Source organism: Acanthopagrus latus, chromosome 2 (genome assembly GCF_904848185.1).
Source record: "Acanthopagrus latus isolate v.2019 chromosome 2, fAcaLat1.1, whole genome shotgun sequence".
Classification (NCBI taxonomy): domain Eukaryota; kingdom Metazoa; phylum Chordata; class Actinopteri; order Spariformes; family Sparidae; genus Acanthopagrus; species Acanthopagrus latus.
In genome coordinates, this window is record NC_051040.1 from 2,445,966 (window position 1) to 2,468,854 (window position 22,889).

Below are 22,889 nucleotides of genomic sequence, written 5' to 3' on the forward strand. Positions count from 1 at the left end.
GAATTAAATATTAATACAAACATATTAAAATATTGTGTTTATAATCTTACACCTTAAGTTGTTTCCTCATCCTTTCTTTCTTATTTCGTCATTGAAGGTGACCTGGCATGCTGGTTGACAGCAGGTCAGTTCTGCAAAAAACCATTATTAACCATTATCTTATTCTACTGTATAGCAGCTATTGTTACCACACACACACACACACACACACACACACACACACACACACACTTACTTCCCTCTCTGCCTCCGTCCTTGTTAAACATTTAGCTGACCCAGCAGACCCAGCAGGGGGGATCCGCCCCTGTGGTAGCCAGGAGAGTTCAGTGTCTCTGGGCATGGTGAGGCCACAGAGCCCTGCCTGCTCCTGGATCTCCCACTGCTATACTCACACACTCAACACTGTGAGACGCTCATAGCTATAGCAACCTGTGTGTGTGTGTGTGTGTGTGTGTGTGTGTGTGTGTGTGTGTGTGTGTGTGTGTGTGTGTGTGTGTGTGTGTGTGTGTGTGTGAGGGAGGAGATAAATAAGAGACATAAACAGGAAGAGACAAAGAGACAGGGACCGATGAAAGGAGAGATGGAGACATCAGAGTGGGCTGCCGGCCAAAGAAGCAACAAAAGAACAAAAGAAGAAGAAAGACGAGGAGTAAATTTCTTCTGAGCTCTGAAATCCCCAAAACACCAACCGAGACAAACAGCAGAGAGACCGAGCAGGTCTGACTGATCAAGACGAGGAAACGCCAGAGAGGAAGAGGAGAGGAGAGGAGAGGAGAGGAAGAGGAGAGGAGAGGAGAGGAAGAGGAAGAGAGGAGAGGAAGAGGAAGAGGAGAGGAAGAGGAGAGGAGAGGAGAGGAAGAGGAAGAGGAAGAGGAGAGGAGAGGAGAGGAAGAGGAAGAGGAAGAGGAGAGGAGAGGAGAGGAGAGGAAGAGATCGAATTCTGTCTCTGTCGACTCCTACATCAGGTTGTCATGGTAACAGGACAAACCCCAAGGCCCAGACTTCAAATGTATATTTTAACATATTTTACAGAAAAGACACATATATATGGATACATGTGCAAGTCCCAGCACACACACACACAAATGCACAGAATCTATTTTCAAGTTCATTTGCACAGTGTCTCCACACACACACACACACACACACACACACACACACACACACACACACACACACACACACACACACACACACACACACACACACACACACACACACACACACATCTCGACCACACCCATTATAATTTGGGTCTTTGAAGTGCCAGCCTCGGCAGAGTCCTGCTTTACACTCTTCGTCCTGACTTTTCTTTCGTGTTCAATACAGATTTCATTCTTTTTCATTTTTCATCAGCTTGATTAATGTAAAACTGTTTTCTTTGCTTTACTCCGTGTCAGGCCTACAGCTGACAATTACTTTCATTATCGATCTTCATTTTTCATTTTAATCTTCTGATTACTCTGATGATTATCAGCCTGATATTAGGAAATTTGAAATTCTGCTGCTGAAAATATTCCTCAACAAATGCACAAACTTCCTCTTTGTTTAACACACTCCACACTTTCAGTAATTATCAACACATCTGAAAAGCAGTGAGGGTGTGTTTAAAGGCCATGCCAGTGTGTGTGTGTGTGTGTGTGTGTGTGTGTGTGTGTGTGTGTGTGTGTGTGTGTGTGTGTGTGTGTGTGTGTGCGCGCATGTGTGCGTGTGTGCGTGTGTGTGTGTGTGTGTGTGCATGTGTGTGTGCAAGACAGATGGTCATTTTTGAAGAGCAGGATGTGGCCAAACATAAAATAATGGATAGATGAGAAGAAGGAGAGGAGAAAGCGAGGGAAGAGAAAAGAGGAGAGGAGGGTGGTGGTTTTCTTCTGCATGAATGAAGGAGAGAGAGAGAGAGAGAGACACACAGAGAGAGAGAGAGAGAGACAGAGAGAGAGAGAGAGACAGAGAGAGAGAGAGACAGAGAGAGACAGAGAGAGAGACAGAGAGAGGGAGTGAAGAAAATAAGAGAATCGAAGCAAAGAGTTGGAGAGGAAGAGGGTGTGGATGAAGAGAGAGCGTGCGTGACCAAATAACAGACTGTCCCTTAGCAGGGGGCACACACACACACACACACACACACACACACACACACACACACACTGCAGTAGATTAGTTGGAGGTGTTCAGTGCCTTGCCTGAGGGAACTTCAACTCATAATAACATAATCGGTTCAGATGTCAAAATCCCTCTCACTTTACCCATAATCCTTTGTGTTTCAGGCTCCAGTGGTCGGTTCAGTTTACGTCCTCACTCCAAACGAGCAGCTCTCTATTTAGAGAACTTTTCAGGTTTGAAACTTCTCTGCATTGTTTTTTACTGCTTTACTTTTCTGCCCTTAGATTCTCTGTAAGGCCCGTCGACCTAAGAGCTGAAGGGATCTGTGAGATAACTGATAAATGTATTTCAAGCAATAACTCTAAAAATGCTAAAAACTCTAAAAGAAGGTTTCAGCTTCTAAATTGTGAGGAATTTCTTCCTTTCTCAGATTCACATGATTGTAAATTGAATTTCTTTGGAGAGTTAGTCAGAGGTAACAAGAACTAATGTAAGAAGACTTCACTTGGGGCTTTGTGAGATCGCTGCAGTCAGGAGATGTTAGAACAGGCCAAACATTTAATCAAGATGTATTAAGATGTACTAATGAAGAAAATAATCCTAAAATTATACATGACATCAATAATAATCAGTTGTACACAAAGTCTAATGACTTTAAGTCTGCTCAAAACCTTTTAACGTTAATTTAAACAGAAATAATATCATCACATCAACAAAGGCGTGAATGGCTTATCTTCATACAAAAAAACTTTTTAACTGTTGGTGTGTTTTTCTTTGATTTTATCTCCGTCCCCACAGTGACATTTAGGTGTATCATATTGTATCTCATTGTATCATATCAACTGCACTAAGAAACAGCAGGAGTTTTCAAAACAGAAGAAAAATCATTATATTCAGCTGTAGTCACTCTATCTAAGGCCTTAGATTTAACATCATTTCAGATGTTTCAAGAAATTTCCCAGAAATACAAGAGATCCATAAATAGACCAGAACACAGACACAGAAATATCTAGTGCACACACACACACACACACACACACACACACACACACACGCGATTAACTAGCTGTCTGTCCGGCTGTGTGTGCAGCACATTGATTATGCAGGTTATTATAAGCAAGGCATCCCATCCCAGAACTCCTGCCACACACCATACAACCATCTGTCCAGCCCCGCCTCAGCATACTGCCTTCAGGGGCCAACTGAGGCCACTGTGTGTTTTGTGTGTGTGTGTGTGTGTGTGTGTGCGTGCGTGCATGCGTATGTGCATGTGCTTATAAAAACATACATAATGAATTTAGTTCACTACCTACTGAGATCATTTGGGGGATCTCTCGCTGCTTGGCTCGGTCATGAGAACATTTACATTACATTTGTCGTTGATTTGAATAATCAGTCGAGAAGCTGAATCTCATTTTGTCGGTGCAGTCGACTGAACCACTTTTGGACCAGACAATGGTACAGCTTTCTCTACTGTCCAGTGTGACAGACTACAGCTGACAGCCAATAAAGAACACCAAAAGATCAATCTGTTAATGATCAGCAGATTAAAAAATAATCACAAATTGCTCATTCACATCAGATGGCAAAAATAAGATGCTATGTGAGTGTGTGCAAATTTAGGGTGATAGCATCAAAGTCCAGATTGTGATGTGTGTGATGTCTTCCAATCCAATAAGGACTAGTACACAAAACACACACACACACACACACACACACACACACACACACACACACACACACACACACACACACACACACACACACACACACACACACACACAGCTCTACATAATCAATACTGACATAGGCTACAAGGTCACATTAAGACCCCCGGCTGGGAGACCTGATGTTTCAGGTCTGTTGTGCCCTAAGACTGCGGATACAAACACACACACACACACACACACACACACACACACACACACACACACACACACACACACACACACACACACACACACACACACCTTTTTCTGCCATATGTCTCCTTTTATTTCTAAATCTACTGCTTTTCTGCTGCGTCCAATCAAATCATCACAAAGGAAAATGCGAGGATTTCCTCTGATTATAAAAATGAATAAATCCAATTTTTACATATGAAGTACCGTTGAAATATTATAATCTCATCCTGACGAGGAGGTGAAGATTAAATCAGTATTGTTTAATCACCATTAATAATCTAATGAATCAAACAAATTATGCTAATAAGCTGCATCGTAGAGGATGAGGCAGGTGTAGAGTTGCTGTACTGGTGATGTTTGATCTGTTTAATGAGCTGGCATCACAGGTGTGTGTGGCGTCCACCTGTCATTGCCAGTCACACATTAACAAGTGATTATGTCTCAGGTAACTAATACATAAAGTCTGTTATTATGGAAAGCGAGCATGTTGTGTTGCATCATATCTGATCATTAACTTGCCAAGTTCTTTGAAATTTCTGTTCCTGATCAAAACTGCTATTTTTTTTTTAATTTAAAATGAATTCTAACATTTGTCCTGTTAATCATGACGTACATAACACACAATTTTACCACAGCTAGCCAACATACGTATGTAAGGAAGTTATGTCACCTTTTACAGGCATTGACTTTGACTGCATCATTGCCTGATATTTAATTGCACTGTCAGGTATAAAAAGAATCTACTTCTGGGGAAAATGAAAATGAATAAAAACTTTATTGAAAGTGATTTCCTCCACACACGAACATAAAGCAGATTGTAGGAGGAGAAATATCAAAAGGAGGACAGAGTTAAAGAAGTCCTTAATGATTTATCAGCTGAGCATCGCTGACTGTGTGTGTCTGACATCATAGGAATCAGCAGCTGTTATTGGTCAGTGTTGACTAACTGCCACTGATTGATTGGTTGTCCGAAGTCGACCTGATTGGTTTTTACGAGAAGCAGAAGAGTTGGAAAATACCAAGACAGAGGAAGAGAGGGAGGGAAGGACGGATAGATTATAAACAGAAACATTAAAAGCAAATGACTAAAAGAAAAATGTAAGTAAACTGTCTACACTGTAGCTGTCATGTAGGAGAGGAGGTTTGCAAAATCAGCAGTCTGAGGAGGACAAAACCCAGAAGAGTTCAGCAAATACATGGAGTGAAAAGAGCTAAAGAAGAGGAGAGAAGAATAGAAAACATCTAAAAAAAAAAAGGGTTAAAGTAAGACATGAAAGAGAACAGAAAGAACAAAAGAGAAAAAAAGGACATTTAAAAAAGAAAGAAGAAGATGGAAGATGAGAAGCTGCAGGAGAGAAAGACGTGAAGTGTTCGATTCAATCCCAGGATGCACTGCAGAGCCTTAAGTGGCAAGTTCTCTAATGATGGTAATAGGCTTAATGTAAACTTACACACACACACACACACACACACACACACACACACACACACACACACACACACACACAGTCAGTAACATGGATACACACTGTACCCTATACTGTACCATAATTGAAATCAACACACACACACACAGCAGTAAGGATCGCATAATGTGAGCCATAAACATGATGGAAGCATCTTTCTCACACACACACACATACAAAAACACACAAACACACACACACACACTGCAGTGGAGATAAATCAGTCGTGGCATCCAATAGATAGCCGCACAGCAGAAGAGTCCTACAGTCTGTCTCATACAAAGCTGTGTGTGTGTGTGTGTGTGTGTGTGTGTGTGTGTGTGTGTGTGTGTGTGTGTGTGTGTGTGTGTGTGTGTGTGTGTGTGTGTGTGTGTGTGTGTGTGTGTGTGTGTGTGTCCTATATATCATATACAGGGTGGAGGATATAGGTATGACTGTGCATGGCAGCACTGTCCCTTACAGGCTCCCGTACATCTTTGGTCTCAGTTCTCCCTTCCAGCAGGTCGACACCACAAATCAAGGACAAAGAAAAGACAGCAACAGCTTGACTTTACCCCGGTGGCTCGTTGCAAGTTAGACTTTTTTAAGTTCAAATAATATTCACCAAAAATATAGAAAAATAAAAACAAAAAACAGCCAAAAACAGAAATTCAGTTTGTAAAAAGTTAGATCTCTCAAAGTTGTCAGAGTAAACACTCTTCACAAACAAGTCAATAAAGAATCTATTGAAAACAATAAAGTAATTAAATAATAAACTGACATTGTCGTTGTGCACACAGGATGAGTGACTGGAAGTTAGCTGTTGTCTTAGAAATGTTGTGGGGTTTTTTTTTAATTGTTTTTAGTTGAACAAGTGAGGTGGAGAGAAAAAATACTGGGAAAAATCAACAATTCCACTTTTGATTTCGATGATGGAAATTGAAAGCCCATTCTGAGCCATCTTCAATTTGGAATCCCAGTCGTGACAGAATTGTTGTTTCACACTCTCTCTCTGTTTAAATTAAAAACTACATAACTGGCATGACAGCTAATGATGCATTCCCCAAAGGACCAAAGAGAAAAAACACATTTAAACTCTCTAAACTCTGACAGCAGCTGAACCCTCCGTCTCTCTCTTCTTCACACTATTCTACTTCGTCGTTCCATCACCACATCAGAGCTCACTGCGTTTAATCTGTCTGGAAAGTTTTCTGCTTACAGCTTTTCATCATTTGTGTGTGCAAGGAAGAAAAAAAAAAGTTTTTAAAAAGACCGAATGAATGAAAAGAGGAATCTCTCTGGTCTGAGTGATCCAACAATGAGCAAGCACGAAGAGAAGAGCAAGACAAAAGAGGACAAAAAGGGAAAGTAACACAGAGACTAAGTGGACCAGCGGGAGCGAGAGACATACTGAACGAACACAAAGTAGAGAGAGAGAGAGAGAAATAGGAAAGGGGGCAAGTGGGGGGCAGAGGAAAGTAAAGAGCGAGGGATCAAAGAATAGACAGAAAGCTGAGCAGCAACATGAGACCACTGGAATTTAGACAAAACCATTTTTCACTGGAAAATCTGTCTGAGAGTTCACACACACACACACACACACACACACACACACACACACACACACACACTCTTTATTCTCTAGATCAATAGACAGAAAAGAAATTAGCAACTCTTCTTATAAAATCAATGTGCTGTTTATTTTGAAAATTTGTTTATCAAAATTTTTGTTCATATCAGGATTCAGTGACGTCAGCTTTCTGCTGATGGGATCAGGTAACTTCTCAACTTTGGGGAAACTCGGACACGTGCCTGATTTCTAGTATTGAGAACAAAACAACACTTTTTAAACAGAATTTCTGGAGAAATTGCAGATGTGGATGCTGAAAGCTGCTGCAACTTTCTTGTTCCTGCTGCAGTTTGTTCACTTCCACATGTGTACTGAAGGAGTCTGGTTCAAACTGTGACAACCAGCTTATTTTCTTTTAAACCTTTCATATATTCATAAAAGAAGCCAGAAAGGTCTCAGGCAGCAGAATAAACCAATAATCCAAGTTCCAAGTTCACATGTGTCGACGTTACATTGTGTTGTGTTTGTGAATAAAAATGGCAAAATTAGTATCAGGACAGAGTGATGCATCGGATATGTTGTCCCTTCGCTATGGACAACCTTAAAACACAGGCTAAATCAAAATCATCATTCAATGTCAAAATGGGATTTCTGATACTGTGAACAAATCCAGCTGTTGTTTTGAGCAATGAGCTGTGTTCCGCTCACTGACTGGCTTTAAATCTGCATTCTTATTCTTTCTGATGACCAGCAGGAGTCGAATCTACTGGTTTGAAAAAGAAGTCTGACTGCAGGTAACAGGGTGAGATAATAGTCTGGCTGATTATCGGGGCGGGGATTGATCATTTTTCAGATTATTGTCATTGGTGGTTTTTGTGTCCGACTGCCACAAAAATAAATAAACTAAAAAATGCAGGACTTTGGCTCTGATGCAGCATCCTGGTCACCACTCTGTGTTCTCAGGATATCAACACCATGTGATGTCACGAGTAATAGCCAATCAGCACTGAATATTCTCAATTGGCAAAGTAAGCAGAAACGAAAGTTGCCAAATAAATGTACAGTAGTTAAAGTATAAAGTAGCAGAAAATAAAAATTTAGTTTAGTTTAAGCAAATTACCTCACAATTGGACACAAGTACGGTATTAAGTAAATCTGGTTAGTTACATTCCATCACTGGTTATTCGCAAGTTTGAGACAAAGATTTTTATTCTTAATGTTCATATATATCGATTCCAATTATCTGTTATTGGTCTACTGGCTTACTTATAATCAATATCAGAGTACTGGCCTTAGAAAAACCATACCGGTCGACCCCTCGATGAGAAAATGACCTAACTTCTCACTTGTGTCTTCCAGGACATGTGGACCAGCAGCAAGAGTTTGTGGAAAACGCTGGAATAAGGAATATGTTGGAACACGTTATTTCAGGGAGTCGTTGGGGATCACGAGGTTGTGCCGTTTCTGCCTCAGTATGAAAAAGTATTGTGAGGTTTTTTTAGTAAAAAAGAAAATAAAGTTTGGATCACACTGTATCACACATTCCTTTGTGTGGCAATATTCACACACAGAGGCATCCGGAGCTCACACACACACACACACACACACACACACACACACACACACACACACACACACACACACACACACACACACACACACACACACACACACACACGATGATGCAGTACATAAAAAATGCATGGCGAGCCCTCAGAGTCTCAGTTCTCAGGAGCACCATAAACTCCCCCACCCTTAAAGACACACACACACACACACACACACACACACACACACACGCACACACACACACACACACACACAGGTGTGCTGGTGGGTGGAGGGGGTTCTTTCTCCATCCCTGATCTACCAGCTGTCAGACTCCGCCCTGCCGCACCCCAATTACTATGGAAACCCCATAAATAATGGAGGCTGCAGTGCATGCTGGGAGCCATCAGGCCAGAAAGGCAGAATCCCATTACAGCTGACTTACATAATGTGAAACACTCTGGTTTCCCTCAGTGAACCACAGCGCTGATGAGCTGCTGCGTGCTTCCTCTGAAATGTCTTTTGTGTATGAATGATCTAATGAACAGCATGTCTGCAGGGTGACCTGATCCAGAGACAGAGACTGAGAGCATGAGGCCCACAAATCCCTGCTGCAAGAGGAGCGTTTCTCTGCTTAGTGAACACCCTCAGCATGTCGGATTAAACAACACATTCAACAGTCTACAGTCAACATAGTGAGTGTGACCACAAAAAAACACAAATAACCCTTTAAAAACATTTTTTTTCCAGTGTTTTCACAGATGAAACAATGAACGGCTAAATTTAGTTTGGTCTGGTCACATCGGACTTCAACCCTCAACCAAAAGCATCTGTATTTGACAACCTGGAAATTAGTCTCAAAAACAAAAAATATCAAATAAGTTTGCATGACCGATGGTCTTGCTGCACTCTTATACTATACAACATTCAGCCTCACCAGATGTCAAGAAATGCCTATTTGCTCTGTAAAGACTGAGTGGAATAAAGACCACAAGAAACAGAAAGTGACATCACATCATTATTATCATGGAGCTTCTATGTTTTTTTGTCTTGGAGCTGATCTGGCAAGATTCAAGATTCAAGATTCAAGAAGACTTTATTTATCCCGAGGGAAATTGTCTTGCAACAGTAGTAAAACAAAGTGAGAAAGGGATACAAAAGTAATAAATAATGGTAAAGTAATAAATAAACAATGTGTGTGTGTTAGCGCATGTTAGGCCTCTCCCTTCTCAGACTCAGAATTACAGTCTTACCTGTTAATGTCGTATCCGGGTCGCTCCTCTCACAGAAAAGCAAAGAGGCAGCTTCAACCTGCAGCCTGCACACAAACAGAGAGACAGCAGTCATTACACACTGCTGATCAGCTGGTCACTTTCATCAACAGCACAAATTTCAGCAGAATTCTGTACTTGCGTTGTCTTTAACATGTCTTTTTCATTTCTGTCCTGTTCTGTCCTCAGACAGCCACAAAGGTATCACACAGATTTATGCTAGCAGGCTAGCAAAGCCTGACAGTATTTCCTGGGTTGTTAGCTTTTAATGCCGCTCAATAAAGTCTCATTTTATAGTCCTGCAGAGAAGAGACAGGACGGCATGTAGATGTCACTTCATATCATAGAAAGAAACGCCAGTGTGATTTTCAACACAACTGAACATGGTGACAAGTTATTGACACAAAATCAAGAATAAACAGGAGCGGCCGTGAAACTCATCCACAAAAAGCTTCACGAGTGTGGACGGGGCTTCTATGCTTTTTCCTCTCAGCAGATGGGGTCCACATGCCGTCACACAAACAAACAAACAGTCTGTCGTGTTAAAAGTGAGGATGAAGCCGTTTGTGTGTCCACAGCGTGTCGGTGTCATCTGGGGCTCAGACGAGGATGAACAGATGACGGTTTGAAAGAGGAAAACGGAGGTCAAACAGAAGGAGGGCAGGAGGTGAGAGCCAGCCCTGCAGCTGTCCACACATTCACACCTGATTGTGAGAGGACACACACACGCACACACACGCACACACACATGCACGCACACACACGCACGCACATGCCAACAGCCAGAAGGTTATGCACATGTAGCTGTAGATTATGGCTTATTTAGGTGTTGGTAAACTCTCATTACCACAGGCTAATGTGACATGTTGCCAGCTGTGTGTTTGTTGCTCTTTCACCTGTGCTGCTCACACACACACACACACACACACACACACAGACTGAGGGTAAGATTTGGCCAAGCGTTACCCTTTTCTAATAATACATCCACTCACCAAGCTTCCACTTCAGGTGAGCTGCAGGTCGCTCATACAGATCTCTCAATAACTGATGAACTGATTTAGGATCACTTACAGCAAGACCTTCAGAGCTGCTGTATCCAGGTAAAGACAGAGCATCTGTTACATCATATCTGCCAGCCTGGCTCTACTCAGTTTGACTCGCTGTAGCAGGGCTTTGCATGTCCACCACAACTGGGCAACCTCACAATTAAAGCCCCCCGTTTAGTCATTTAAAAGCTTTTATTGTGAAGTGGCATCACAGGAAAAGTTGTGTTTTCAGCAGCAATAACTAAACAACATCTGAAAGTGAACACGATGAAACAGTAACAGCAGAATTTGACTCGAGTAACTAGTTACTATGCAGATTGCAGCAGAAGAAGTAGAAGAGCTGCTTTTTTATTGTTTCACTGAAAGGGCAATGGGATAAAATAAATAAACTAAATAAATAAATAAAATGTGGAATATTGGATCAGACCAGAGAGGCCCATAATTGGTTGACGCAACGTATATGTGATATTAGATGAAGTAAACTTTACTTTTTGACACTTCATATATTATATATTTGTATATCCTTACAATAGTGCTCTTCTGTATACCATGATAATATTATTCGTTACGGCATTAGACTCTGCTGACAGTTTATTATAGTATTCGATAATTACCCAGTACAAATCTACTGTCATTATTAACAGGTTTATTAGTAACTTTATTAGTAAGAGTTTGGCTGCCATACATGCAGCTTCATTGCTGTCAGTCGTAACGTCATTATTAGATCAGACTGCGGAGGTTTAGCTCCAAATTAGCTTTGTCTGTTCAGTTCAAGGCTGAGGCATCAACGACCACAGCAGCCTGAAAATCCAACAGGTTGCTCTCTAAACCGGCTTTGTCTCCCCCCGACCGGCCGCCTGTCTTATCTGTGAGGTGAAACTCACACATACAATAAGTCAGACTACTGGTGCGTGTAATGTACTTGGCAGAGAAACGTGAAAGTAATTGTGTTTCATGGCAGAACGGCTAATTATTCCTGCCGTGCATGCTTGTCATCTGATGAATGCTGACAAGCAGCTGCCAGAGACGCACACATGAAAATACGTTGGAATTTCAGATCTCAAAATCTAAAACTAAATATGTAGAGGTGTGAGGCATCAGTAGACTTTACAGAAATAAGCATTAAGGATAAGTTTAACTCCAAATTAATATCTTCAGTCATCATCTCCTGAACAGGAGTGAATGCATTTACATGTTTGGGTGGACTCATCCTTTAAGTTGAGGATGTTATCAGTGTGAATCAGAGCTGCAACTACTGATCATTTTCATTATGGATCAATATGCCGATTATATGCACAATTCATTGATTGTTTGGTCTTTAAAAAATAAATAAAAGCTCCCTGGAGCCCATGTTAATGTCTTAACATGGCTTTTGTTTTATGTCCAACAGTCCTAAAGCAAATGATATTCAATTTTCAAAGAAAAAAGACAGCAAATATTAATATTTATGAAGCCGGATCCACAGAATTATTAGCCCTCCATCATTAAAAAAATGACTCACTATATTACTCGAATTACAAAAGATTAATTTTCTGCTGATCCATTAATCCTTTGAGCTGTAGTGTGACTGCCAGGTCTTTGGAAAATACACCAAAACTGAGCTCTTTGGTATCAGTATGGTTTATTTAATGGTTTTTGACACTTTGAAAGAGAGAGAGGGTGCATGTAGAGGGCAAGCTGACGCGCTCGACTGGCCATATTTAAAATTTGGAGAGTGCTAGCGAGCGACGAGGGTGTTGTTCTCGTCTCTGTTGAAACGGAGGTGAGAACACAGCATGAAACATCCCCCTGGGGAAGGGACAAGATGGGAGAGAGACAGAGAAAATGAGAAACAGATCTTGGCCTGAGAGCGATGAGGCTGAGAAGACAATCAGGAAAGAGGCAACGAGAGAGAAGGAGGAAGTGGAGAAAAAGTGACAATAAATACAAAGCTAGCGAGATGGCGGCCATCACAACAAGGCATTTCAAGAAGTATCATGACACCACATGTTAATGCTGATCATGTTAGCGCTCTGAGTGATTAAAAGGCGAAGCAGCTTCATTCTGCCGTCCACGTTGGCCTCACACTCGGACATGATGCACATGAACACAACAGAATCAGAAGAACGACTTCCCAACTTCAGAAACAGGACCGTCCCAGGAGCATGTGAATGCAGCATCCGTCCAGTCAGACGAGGCGAGTACTCAGCCTGGCAATCATAGATTGGGAAGTTTGTAGTCCTAAAAACTACAAGTAAGACGCTTAGTGGTGCTGATGTTGTGCTGAGATTTAATTTACCCCTCGAAAATAAAAAAGGTGTTCATCTGTGAAGTTTTTCTTGATGAACAAAATGTGTAAGCTCATCAGCTTTTTGACGAGGGAACCAGGGCGATGCTAACTTTGGAGTTAGCCTACAAAAATATGTCATCCCTAAATCACAGGTTGTCATTTATGATCTTAGCAACATTAAATCCATAGTTTGGAGACTGAAAATCTTGGAGACATCACAACAGATGTGTTACAAGGACGCCATCTTGGCTCCCCCTTTAACCTTTGTCAAAAAATAGCATCGTCTGCAATTTGAGTATTGCAATCGACCTTATTGCGAATTAGATCAAATTTAAATTCACTGTGCATGTTTTTCTACTTTAATAACGAATGTCAAGCACTATAAATGAAACTGCATCCAGTGTGATTAGAAAAAAAGTTTCCTTCTGCTCTAAATGTGAGAGGTGGAGACTTAAAGTGAGAGAATCCTCTGGCAGAAATAGCAGAGAGAAGAAAACATAACTGGTAAAGTGGACAACAGTTAAAGAGAGATTTCCTCTGTTTGACAGTGAGAGAAATGAAGGGATATTTATAGATAACAGTATTACAGTTGCTTCACTGGTTACAGATAGGCTGTGGGAGAGGAGTGGACATGAGAGGAGGAGGAGGTGAAGAAGAGGACAAGGAGGAGGAGGAAATCAGCCATGAAGACATGAGGAATAAAGAGAGGGATGGAGATGTGAAGAGGAGGGAGAGAAGGGTTAAAGAGGAGGAGTGGAAAGGAGAGAAAGGTGATGATGAGGAGGTTAGTAAGGAAAGACACGTAAGAAGAGGAAGAAGAGAAAAGGAGACGAAGTTGAGGAGAGTTTGGTGAAGGGGAAGAAGGACAGAAAAAAGACATAAAAACAGACAGCAGGAACGAGAGAGGATTCAGTTTGCAGCCCTGAGCAGCAGTTTGATATCTGTAGAGATGGTATCATGATGTTGGCATTTGAAAATATCATGATAGGTCAGTTTACTTCTGACTGAGGGGGAAAATGTACGTTGCATCACTGCAGACCCTGATCTACAATCATTCATCACTGTTTTCTTAGTGTGTAAAATGTCGAAAAACATGAGTCAGAGCTGTGCGTTACATTCAGGTACTCTCAGTCTAATTAATGTACAAAAAACATCATATTTATTTTAAAATGGTATTCACAGAATACAGCTTTTGCACAATTTAAGATCAAAAGGGGGTGCAGGGGAAAAGACTGAAGGCCGACAAACCAAGATAAAGACTCCTGCACACTGTCCACTTCACATGCAGTTAAGTTTAATGACAACAACGTTTCAGTGTTTAGACCTGACCCCAGATAACCTCACCATGGTCTGAGAACGGACATGTGTTGGTCGAGGCAGGGGCGTCTCAGTCATGAAGTGAAATCACATACTCATGTGTTCATCTCCCAGCAGACACACGCAACAGAAACAGTATGTAATCACGTGATGATGTAACACACACACACACACACACACACACACACACACACACACACACACACACACACACACACACACACACACACACACACACACACAATCTCTCTGTGGATGCAAGGCCACAGGGTGGGAATACAATACTTCAGCGCTGAAATATTCAGACACACACAGACACACACACACCCACACACACACACACACAGAGGTGTGACATACAAACTTATGTGTCGACCTACTTTCACTCTGTAATTTGAAATTCATTTATCTCACTCACACTTGCTTGCTGCTTGTGTGTGTGTGTTTGAAGGTGTGTGCACGTGTCACTGGGACAGATTAAAAGTAAAGAAATGTGTGAGTGTGTGTGGGTGTTACAGGAAGGTGTGGCTCGTCCCAATGAGTGGGTGGTTCCTCAACCATATGGTCACTGGGCTTCACACACACACACACGCACGCACGCACGCACGCACGCACGCACGCACGCACGCACGCACGCACACACACACACACACACACACACACACACACACACACACACACACACACACACACACACACACACACACACACACACACACACACACACACACACACACACGATGTCAGCTCTCAAGAAGCTGGATTTTGGCCCTGAGTATCTTCAGTATCAGCACTCCTTACTTCCCTGTTCAGGTTCTCTGTGTGCTCATCTGTTGTCAGGATTTTCACACATACAACTTCTGTAAAATGTTAAGACCATGATAACTACGGGATCACTTGTTCTAAAGGTTTTATTCTAATGATTCAGTTCGATAGCCAGCCCTGCTGCAGAGCTATGACTTTGAATTTGAGTTTGTTTGAATGATGGTCCACGAGCAGCGATATCAAACTGTGCGATACGTTACAGAGCAGCCCTCTGTGTTCATACAGAGAGCAAGACTGCACAATACAACACGTGCTATTACTTTTATACCTCTTGAAGCTCTTCTGAACACTTGCCGTATTGACCCATTCACATGCACATTCACACACTGATGGCAGAGACTACCATGCAAGGGGTCGCCCTGCTCATCAGGAGTGATACAGCCCATCACACACACTCACACACTGATGGAACAGCCACCACAAGAGATTTAGGGTTCAGTATCTTACACAAGGGCACTTTGACCCTCCGTTTATTAGACAACCTGATCTACCTGCTGAGCCACAGCCATCCTAAAAGCACAAGCTGCTGACTGTCTGCAGGTCGAGTGAATCTGCAGAGCTTCTGACTGCACAGAGCAAATTCAGAAAGATCAGTGCTGACAGAAAACAGATTAAATTACACCGATGTTATCCCTGAATGGAGCCCCACCTGTTAAAGCTTCTTCCTCTCCTGTCCTCTAAACAGACAGAGCTCTGACTCCTAAATGAATCTGAGCTGAAGCCAGAGGAAGATTTCAGTCCGCTCTACAGGTCTGATCATAATTACACCAACAGTAATGGGACTATCTGCCTTATCCTGAACCATACTATTACCAGCTTAGAGATGCCTCATCTCCCATTCTTTCATCTGCCTTCACATCAATGAAGTGGATAAAATACTTAAAGAAGAAAAGAAATCAATGCAGGATCACAGCTTTCCTGTGGATTCAGCCAGTCAGCCTGTTTCATGGAGAAACGAGGGGAGTGCATGTAGTTTTGTGCTGTCTAGACGCCGTGCTCAGCAGCTCCAGGAGCCTTCAGGCAGACAGACTATCCATTATTCAGCTGCTGGCAGGCTTCTGCCTGCTCAACAGCCAATATTACTATTTCTGTTGGTACTGTGTGTGAGCGGGTGTCAAAACTGCAAAGAAAAAATATCCATCTTCATGAGTTATTTAGTTTCTAGTTTAATAAATTGAAATTACGAAGGCAGTGAAGCTTCATCCTTCATCTCATCACAGGGATCCTGAGGTGCTCACAGCTCTGCTCTTCATCACAGCAGTGCAGGAGAACACAACCACCATCGCTGATCACACAATAATCAGCCGGTTAAAGTTTGACATTTTGAGAAATACACTTATTAACTCTCTTGCCAAAAGTTAGAGTGAAAGATGTATCACTCTGCAAAGATTAATCAATTCATCGATAAAGTCTCTCAATTAATTTACATTATTTTGACAATTAAATCAAGTCAGATCTGACATCTTATATACCAAACAACTAATGACATTTTTGAGGAAATAATATACAGTCTTTGAAATGCTCCCAGTGGGATATGAAGCCACGTGGCAGACTGAACATTACAGCGTCGCACACACCAGGTAACAGAGATGTGCCCTCTTCTCAGCATATCTTTTCATGCTCTGCAAGAGAACAAACAAACTTTTATCCCCGATTTATCAAACTGTTCCTTTACTTTGCACTCACACTTGGCCCAGTTGCTCGGTACCATGCCAAGGTACGATTGCTGCTTCTCCCCGGTCGCCCGCTTGCCTGCACTCACACTGGTCTGGCTGCAACCCGGCCTGAGCACATCTACCTCGTGTACATACGTCATCATGTCGTAGCACGGTCACAGCACAATGGAGGACAATACAGAGGATATGACTGGTCAGACAGCCCTCACATTCCCGGATTTCTTGACTGTGCAAGGAGGCATAATACTCAGGATTATGATTGCAACTCATTCACAACCCGAGGTCACCTGGCCTCAGGGTTTAACATGCTAAAAGACTGATTAATAAAGAAGGTAGAGAATCCTGTGGACACCAAACTGGACACACCATTCATGTTCTGCATGCATTGTGAGATGTTTGATGACAGTATCTCCCACACATATGTAATCATCTCCTCCCTAAACTCCCTCTACCATAGCAAGAGGCTGTTTTCAGTGAAAGTGCTCTAAAAACTCACTGAAACTACCTGCCTGGCATTAAACAGTCACTGCTGGAGACTAGCTGGTGAACATAGAGGAGCATTCAGAAGCTAAGGAGCCACGTACGTCCCTCAGGAGTTGGTAGAGTGCATAAAGACTAACAAACAAGAAGAGTAAATATTGAACCTACGTTCACCATCTAAATGAATAACGGTTCTGAGCTGGATGTGTAAATAAGCAACTGAATGGCAACCTGATTTTGCATTTTGTTTTTCTTTTCTTGACACTTGCATATGCAAAATGCTGCAAAGATAACTGATTTTATAAATCTCAAATAACTAAAATAAGAGGAAATGAAGAGCGTTGTACGTTTCTCTGTGAGTGCGTGGTTGTCTCTGGCAGTAAGCAGCTCACACTGGAGCTCAGCAGGTCTAATTCACTTAGAGCCCAAACAAACTGTCTCAAGGTTAAAAATAACTTCAACGACAGGTGAGACAGAGCCCAAAGACAGGCCAAAACACACACACACACACACACACACACACACACACACACACACACACACACACACACACACACACACACACACACACACACACACACACACACACACACACAGTCCTCTTTCTCCTGAAGTAGCCGAGCCCAAAGCCACAGGAGCCGAATGGGTCATTAACTCCTCCCAGCCTTCCTCTCTCTTCACCACACTGTCGAGGTGTCAAAGCGACAACTGGGTGGCCTCTTGCTCTACACGGGGTCATAAAACACTCCTTTAGCCACGCCCAGGTCTCCATAGCAACAGCTGTGCCGCCACTGCCTTTAAAACCATAACGCAATCCATGGCTTCAACTCAACTCACGCTGCACAGACCCACGCTACGGGATGGTTTACTACTGAGAGTGGTGGGACGGACTGGAAGCAGCTCTGGACACAATCAGATCTGATTCTGTTTGATTTACTGCACTTGTTCTGATGCTGCTGCTTTTGAAACATCCTCACCCATCGCAGACCCTCCAGTGCACAAACACTCTTATATCCAACATATACTGTTTATGTAGTCATGAAAAATCGGGTCCTGGGTTAGAAAATTACACTACGTGTAACTTATTAAAGCAGAATGGAAGCAAAAAATCAAATATATATACCTTACATCATTCTGTGTATGCCAACTAGGGCCAGACGATATATTGATATTGTATTGTTACTTACTAAAGTGTTCTTGTTTCCTGGTTTTACAAGCTGCATTACAGCAAAGTGATGACATTTCCTGAGCTAACCAGACTTATTCAAAGACGTCATTAGTCATAATCTCCACATCACTAATGATTCCTGACCAGAAATGTCATTGTATTCATGTTTGAGGAAAGTACCGAGAGCTGAAGTCACGTCCCCTCTGCTGGACCCCTGTGGGGAAAAAATATGTCATGTAGTAAAAAGAGAGAGAGATAATATAATAGTGTAATCCTGTTTGAGATGTGCCATGAATTACACTGACAATGTGTGTAAATATAAAAGATACATTTTCAAGACAAGAAAGCCTCAGTTTGTCGTAAATAAAGTAAAATATCATCTCACCAACTCAGCACAAAACAGGCATTACAAAATACGAAAATCACAATTAAACTGGTCAAACTGACAACCGCAGTTATATGAAAAGAGAGTTGGTCAAATGGTGAGTGCTCAACGAGACAACGTCACTAACACAACTGCTGGCTGTGTAGTCTTTATAAATATGCATTTTCACTATTTCATATTGAATTTTATCACAAAACTGAAACTTTCTAGACTTGAAATATTATCTTTTAAACAGGATACAGGATTAAGAAAAAAAAAAAAGGATTTATCTGGGGAACAAGCTGTGATCCTAACCCTCTCACTGAAGTTACAAAGTGCAGGAACAAGTGACAGAGACATCATTCATCCCATTACAAGTAGTGCTGCACAATAATCGCACAATAATCAAAACTGACTGAAGTGGAAAAATCCAAATCGCAAGAACTGCAATTATTTTATAAAGGTAAAAAGTGTCACAAACTTGTTTGTGATTGTTTTGATGACATTTTGTTTTGCTGCAGAGATTCTCTGGTCTACAAAGCTTTTTCTCCATAAAACATAGTTGTTAGGCAGAAAACAGAGAAATGCCACATCATCATAATTTTACTAATGCAACTAATTATAATTTCAGTTATTGATTAATCTGATAATGATACAGTGTACAAAATTTGAAAGATTCCTTGATCTGACTCTTTATTCAGATCCACACCAAAGTTAATTGACACAATGAAATGTTTTATCAAAAGAAAGTCATCAGTTATGTGGATATAATGAGCATCTCACGTTTAAACCAGGAACCAGGAAAAGACAACACTTACAACAAACCACCATATAACGATATCCAGAATGTGAAACAATTTAATCCATATCACGATAACGATAGAATATTCATATAGTGCCCAGCTTTATGACTGGTGACTATGACTGTAAGTAAAAGCCCAGAATCAATTAGTTAACTTTTACACTTCTTACAAGACTAACTTAGAAAATGTATCTACAGAAACAATCAAAGATTGAAGATTGAATACGCATGAGAAACACAATTTTGTACTCAACACTCATTCAAGTAGTTTGAAGAGTTTGAAGATTAACTCATCACCTCTATTAGTTTAACTAGCCTCCATTCAAAATCAGAGGTTTTCAACCTGAGCTCTAAAGAAGACAGGCCAATAAAAATCACTGTCATTTAACCGAGTGGAAATAATCCCCTCTGTCCGCTCTCAGCTCCCCTCATACAGGTGTGAAGCTCAGCAGTAAAACAACACTGAAGGGGAAAAGTATATCAGATGGAGTCCAGCAGTAACTGCGTGTTTCATTCAGGAACAAACCACCAACTCTTTTAATCAGCTTCACACACTTAATCCAGGAAACTGCCCACTCAGATGACAAGGGAAGTTTTTTATAACGGGGACCAAAGGGCAGCGTCAGCCCAACTCAGCCGGAGAGAGGCTGTACTTCATGCACAGAGACGAAGACACACGTTTATTAAGAAGGGAATTGACTCTAAATACTGATAGAAATGCCAAATGAGAGTTAGAGCGCCCTTATCTGTCCATCTGTAATCAATAAGAAGCAGCAGATATACACTGTCAGACTCGCTTAAGACTTTCAAATGCCTCCAGAAATCTACTGGCACATAAATACCACTGAAGGATGGAGAGGAGTGCACTGATTTCTGTGTGTATTTCACACAGATAACTGCACATAATCACAGAAAACTACAAGTTTACAGCAATTAATGCCACAGCAGGTGATGAGAATAGACAGACAGGTTATAGTGACATTAAAGGAACAGTATGCAAATCATTTACAAAATATGTGTATATACTTTAAACGTATTACACCAGATTAGAGCTAAAAAATAATAATAATAATCAGGATTTGAAGGAGAGAGAGGGGGGCAGAGGATCTGTCTGTTCTTGGGCACCACATGGACTTTCTGATGAATCATGTCAGAGGTATCCTTTGAGGCAGATTTCTGGAAAACTGACAGGATTTTTTTCTTCCATTCATTCATTCGTTCGTTCATTCATTCATTCATTCATTCGTGATATTCGCCCTGACGTTCACCAGAAAAAAAACTCCCATGTTATCCCAGCCTGCTGGTAAACTGGGAGGAAACCGGTGTAATAAAAAAATAATCACACCATCCTCCTCCGGCTGTTATAACCTCGTCGTGGCTGACTTCAGGTCCACTGTATGCGGGCTAGCGGGCCTGCGTGGTCCAGGGTGTTAATACATGGATGAAGATAAAGAATAAGAGAATAATAGTGTGATCCCAGCCTACAGTAACCATTAACCCCTTCCTATTCTCAAGCAAATGAGCCCCTAATTCACAACGCACCATGCCGGGCTCAGAATGAAGATGTCGGGCTACATTTGTGGTGTAGAATTAAAGTCGAAAGGCTCACTCACCACCTGTCTGGTTGCAAATGTAAATCCCAGAGTGTTGGGTGAAAATTTCCGACACCGGGACACACCGTCTCATGTATTCGGTAAACTCTGCTCTGCTCTCGGCTCAGCTCTGCTCCGCTCTGTCGCCCTGCTGGTCGGTTTTTTAACAGTAAACTTGCCGAACCCAGGCTATTGTTAGCAGGGCACAGAGAAGCCTGCTGCACAGAAGCACCCGCCCCCTAACACGCCGCTCCGAACGTCTCATTGGTTAAATCCAGCATTGCCTGCCGCGGATTGGTTGGTGCAGATGTCCACTCAAAGTCTGGGGCGGGTCGCAGCCCGTCAGTAGAAAGCGAACGTTGGTGCGTTCATGACGATTGTAAAAAGTCCGACATACTAACTCCCTCCCAGCCTCGGCTAAGGGCGTTGCTTTCACGTATGAGTTTACCATGAGATCATTAACAAGAAATAAGTTGGAATTAATAAAGATTATACTTCATTAAGAGTACCTCACACAACATTTGATGCGTTCATGATATAAGATGCACATTATAACATCTGGCTTTGAAAAAGGGCTATGTGAGTGCATTTTACTTACTAACTTTATTGTATCACAATAAACATAAACAATCAATATCATACACAAAACAATAATTGTTTTGTTGTTTAAATAATTAGTATGAGTACATAAAAAATTATACAAGATTAATCAATATTGTTTTTTCATGTGACATACAAATCATTACCAAAAAAATGCTTCTTTCTTTTTTAACCAGAATCAAATGTGAGAAAAATGGAACATCCTGCAGCTTTGTCTCTTTGTGTTCCAGCAAACTAAATACACAAATGTGCATGATATAACTATCCAAACAGCGCTGTCATCAGTGTTATCCTCATTTATTAACAATTAACATGAACATAAATATGTTGATGGAGATTCCAACTTTGTTATTCTGTCTAGCATCTTCCATAGTCTAACATAAACAGCAAAACATTTAATTGTGTAAACAAATGTTGAAAAAAGATGTTGTTGCTTGTATTATTAAGCTTTGTATTACTTTGAGCATTTTATGGTTTTCTCCAGCATGACCCGTTTTGAAAACGGAAACAAACAATTTCACCGTTGTGGAAAACCAAATTAAGTTTGATCATCTTGATTAATTATTGGAAAAAAATTTGCATTGTTTCCTCAAAGCACACTAAACAGGGCAAAAGCATTATTATTATCAGCATTATTTTAAACGCACTGTATTAAATGATAACAAGACAGCGACATCGTGTGGTGAGAGTGTAAAACTGCACAAACTCTTTAGTGTAGGCTGAGCTGCTCACTGGAAAACAAAGCTGAGAAAACTCATGAAACACGACATTTTAGCTCTGCCTTCCTCAGTTCAGCTTCAGAGATGTTGTGTTCAATGTTCAATCACTTATCATCAACAGGTGCACTAAGTGACTACCTGTAGTAAGATAAGGGGGGTCTTACTTATGTTAGCAAGTCCATATGCAATACAT

General features: G+C 41.4%; 1 protein-coding gene across 3 annotated transcripts in view; it reads right to left on the reverse strand.

Moving 5' to 3' along the window:
* Nucleotides 1-21,591, reverse strand: part of pak1 (p21 protein (Cdc42/Rac)-activated kinase 1) — a 54,201-nt gene extending 32,610 nt beyond the window's left edge. Inside the window, exons 1-2 of one of the 3 annotated variants that reach the window (XR_005078397.1) lie at nt 21,399-21,591; nt 9,821-9,885 (exon numbers count right to left, since the gene is read on the reverse strand). The gene's annotated coding sequence lies outside the window, so the exon portion shown is untranslated. Of the gene's footprint in view, nt 1-9,820; nt 9,886-9,980; nt 10,000-21,398 lie in introns of those variants that run through there. The other 2 variants (XM_037118535.1, XM_037118545.1) reach the window with 2 other exon arrangements.
* Between the last annotated feature and the right edge of the window lie 1,298 nt (nt 21,592-22,889).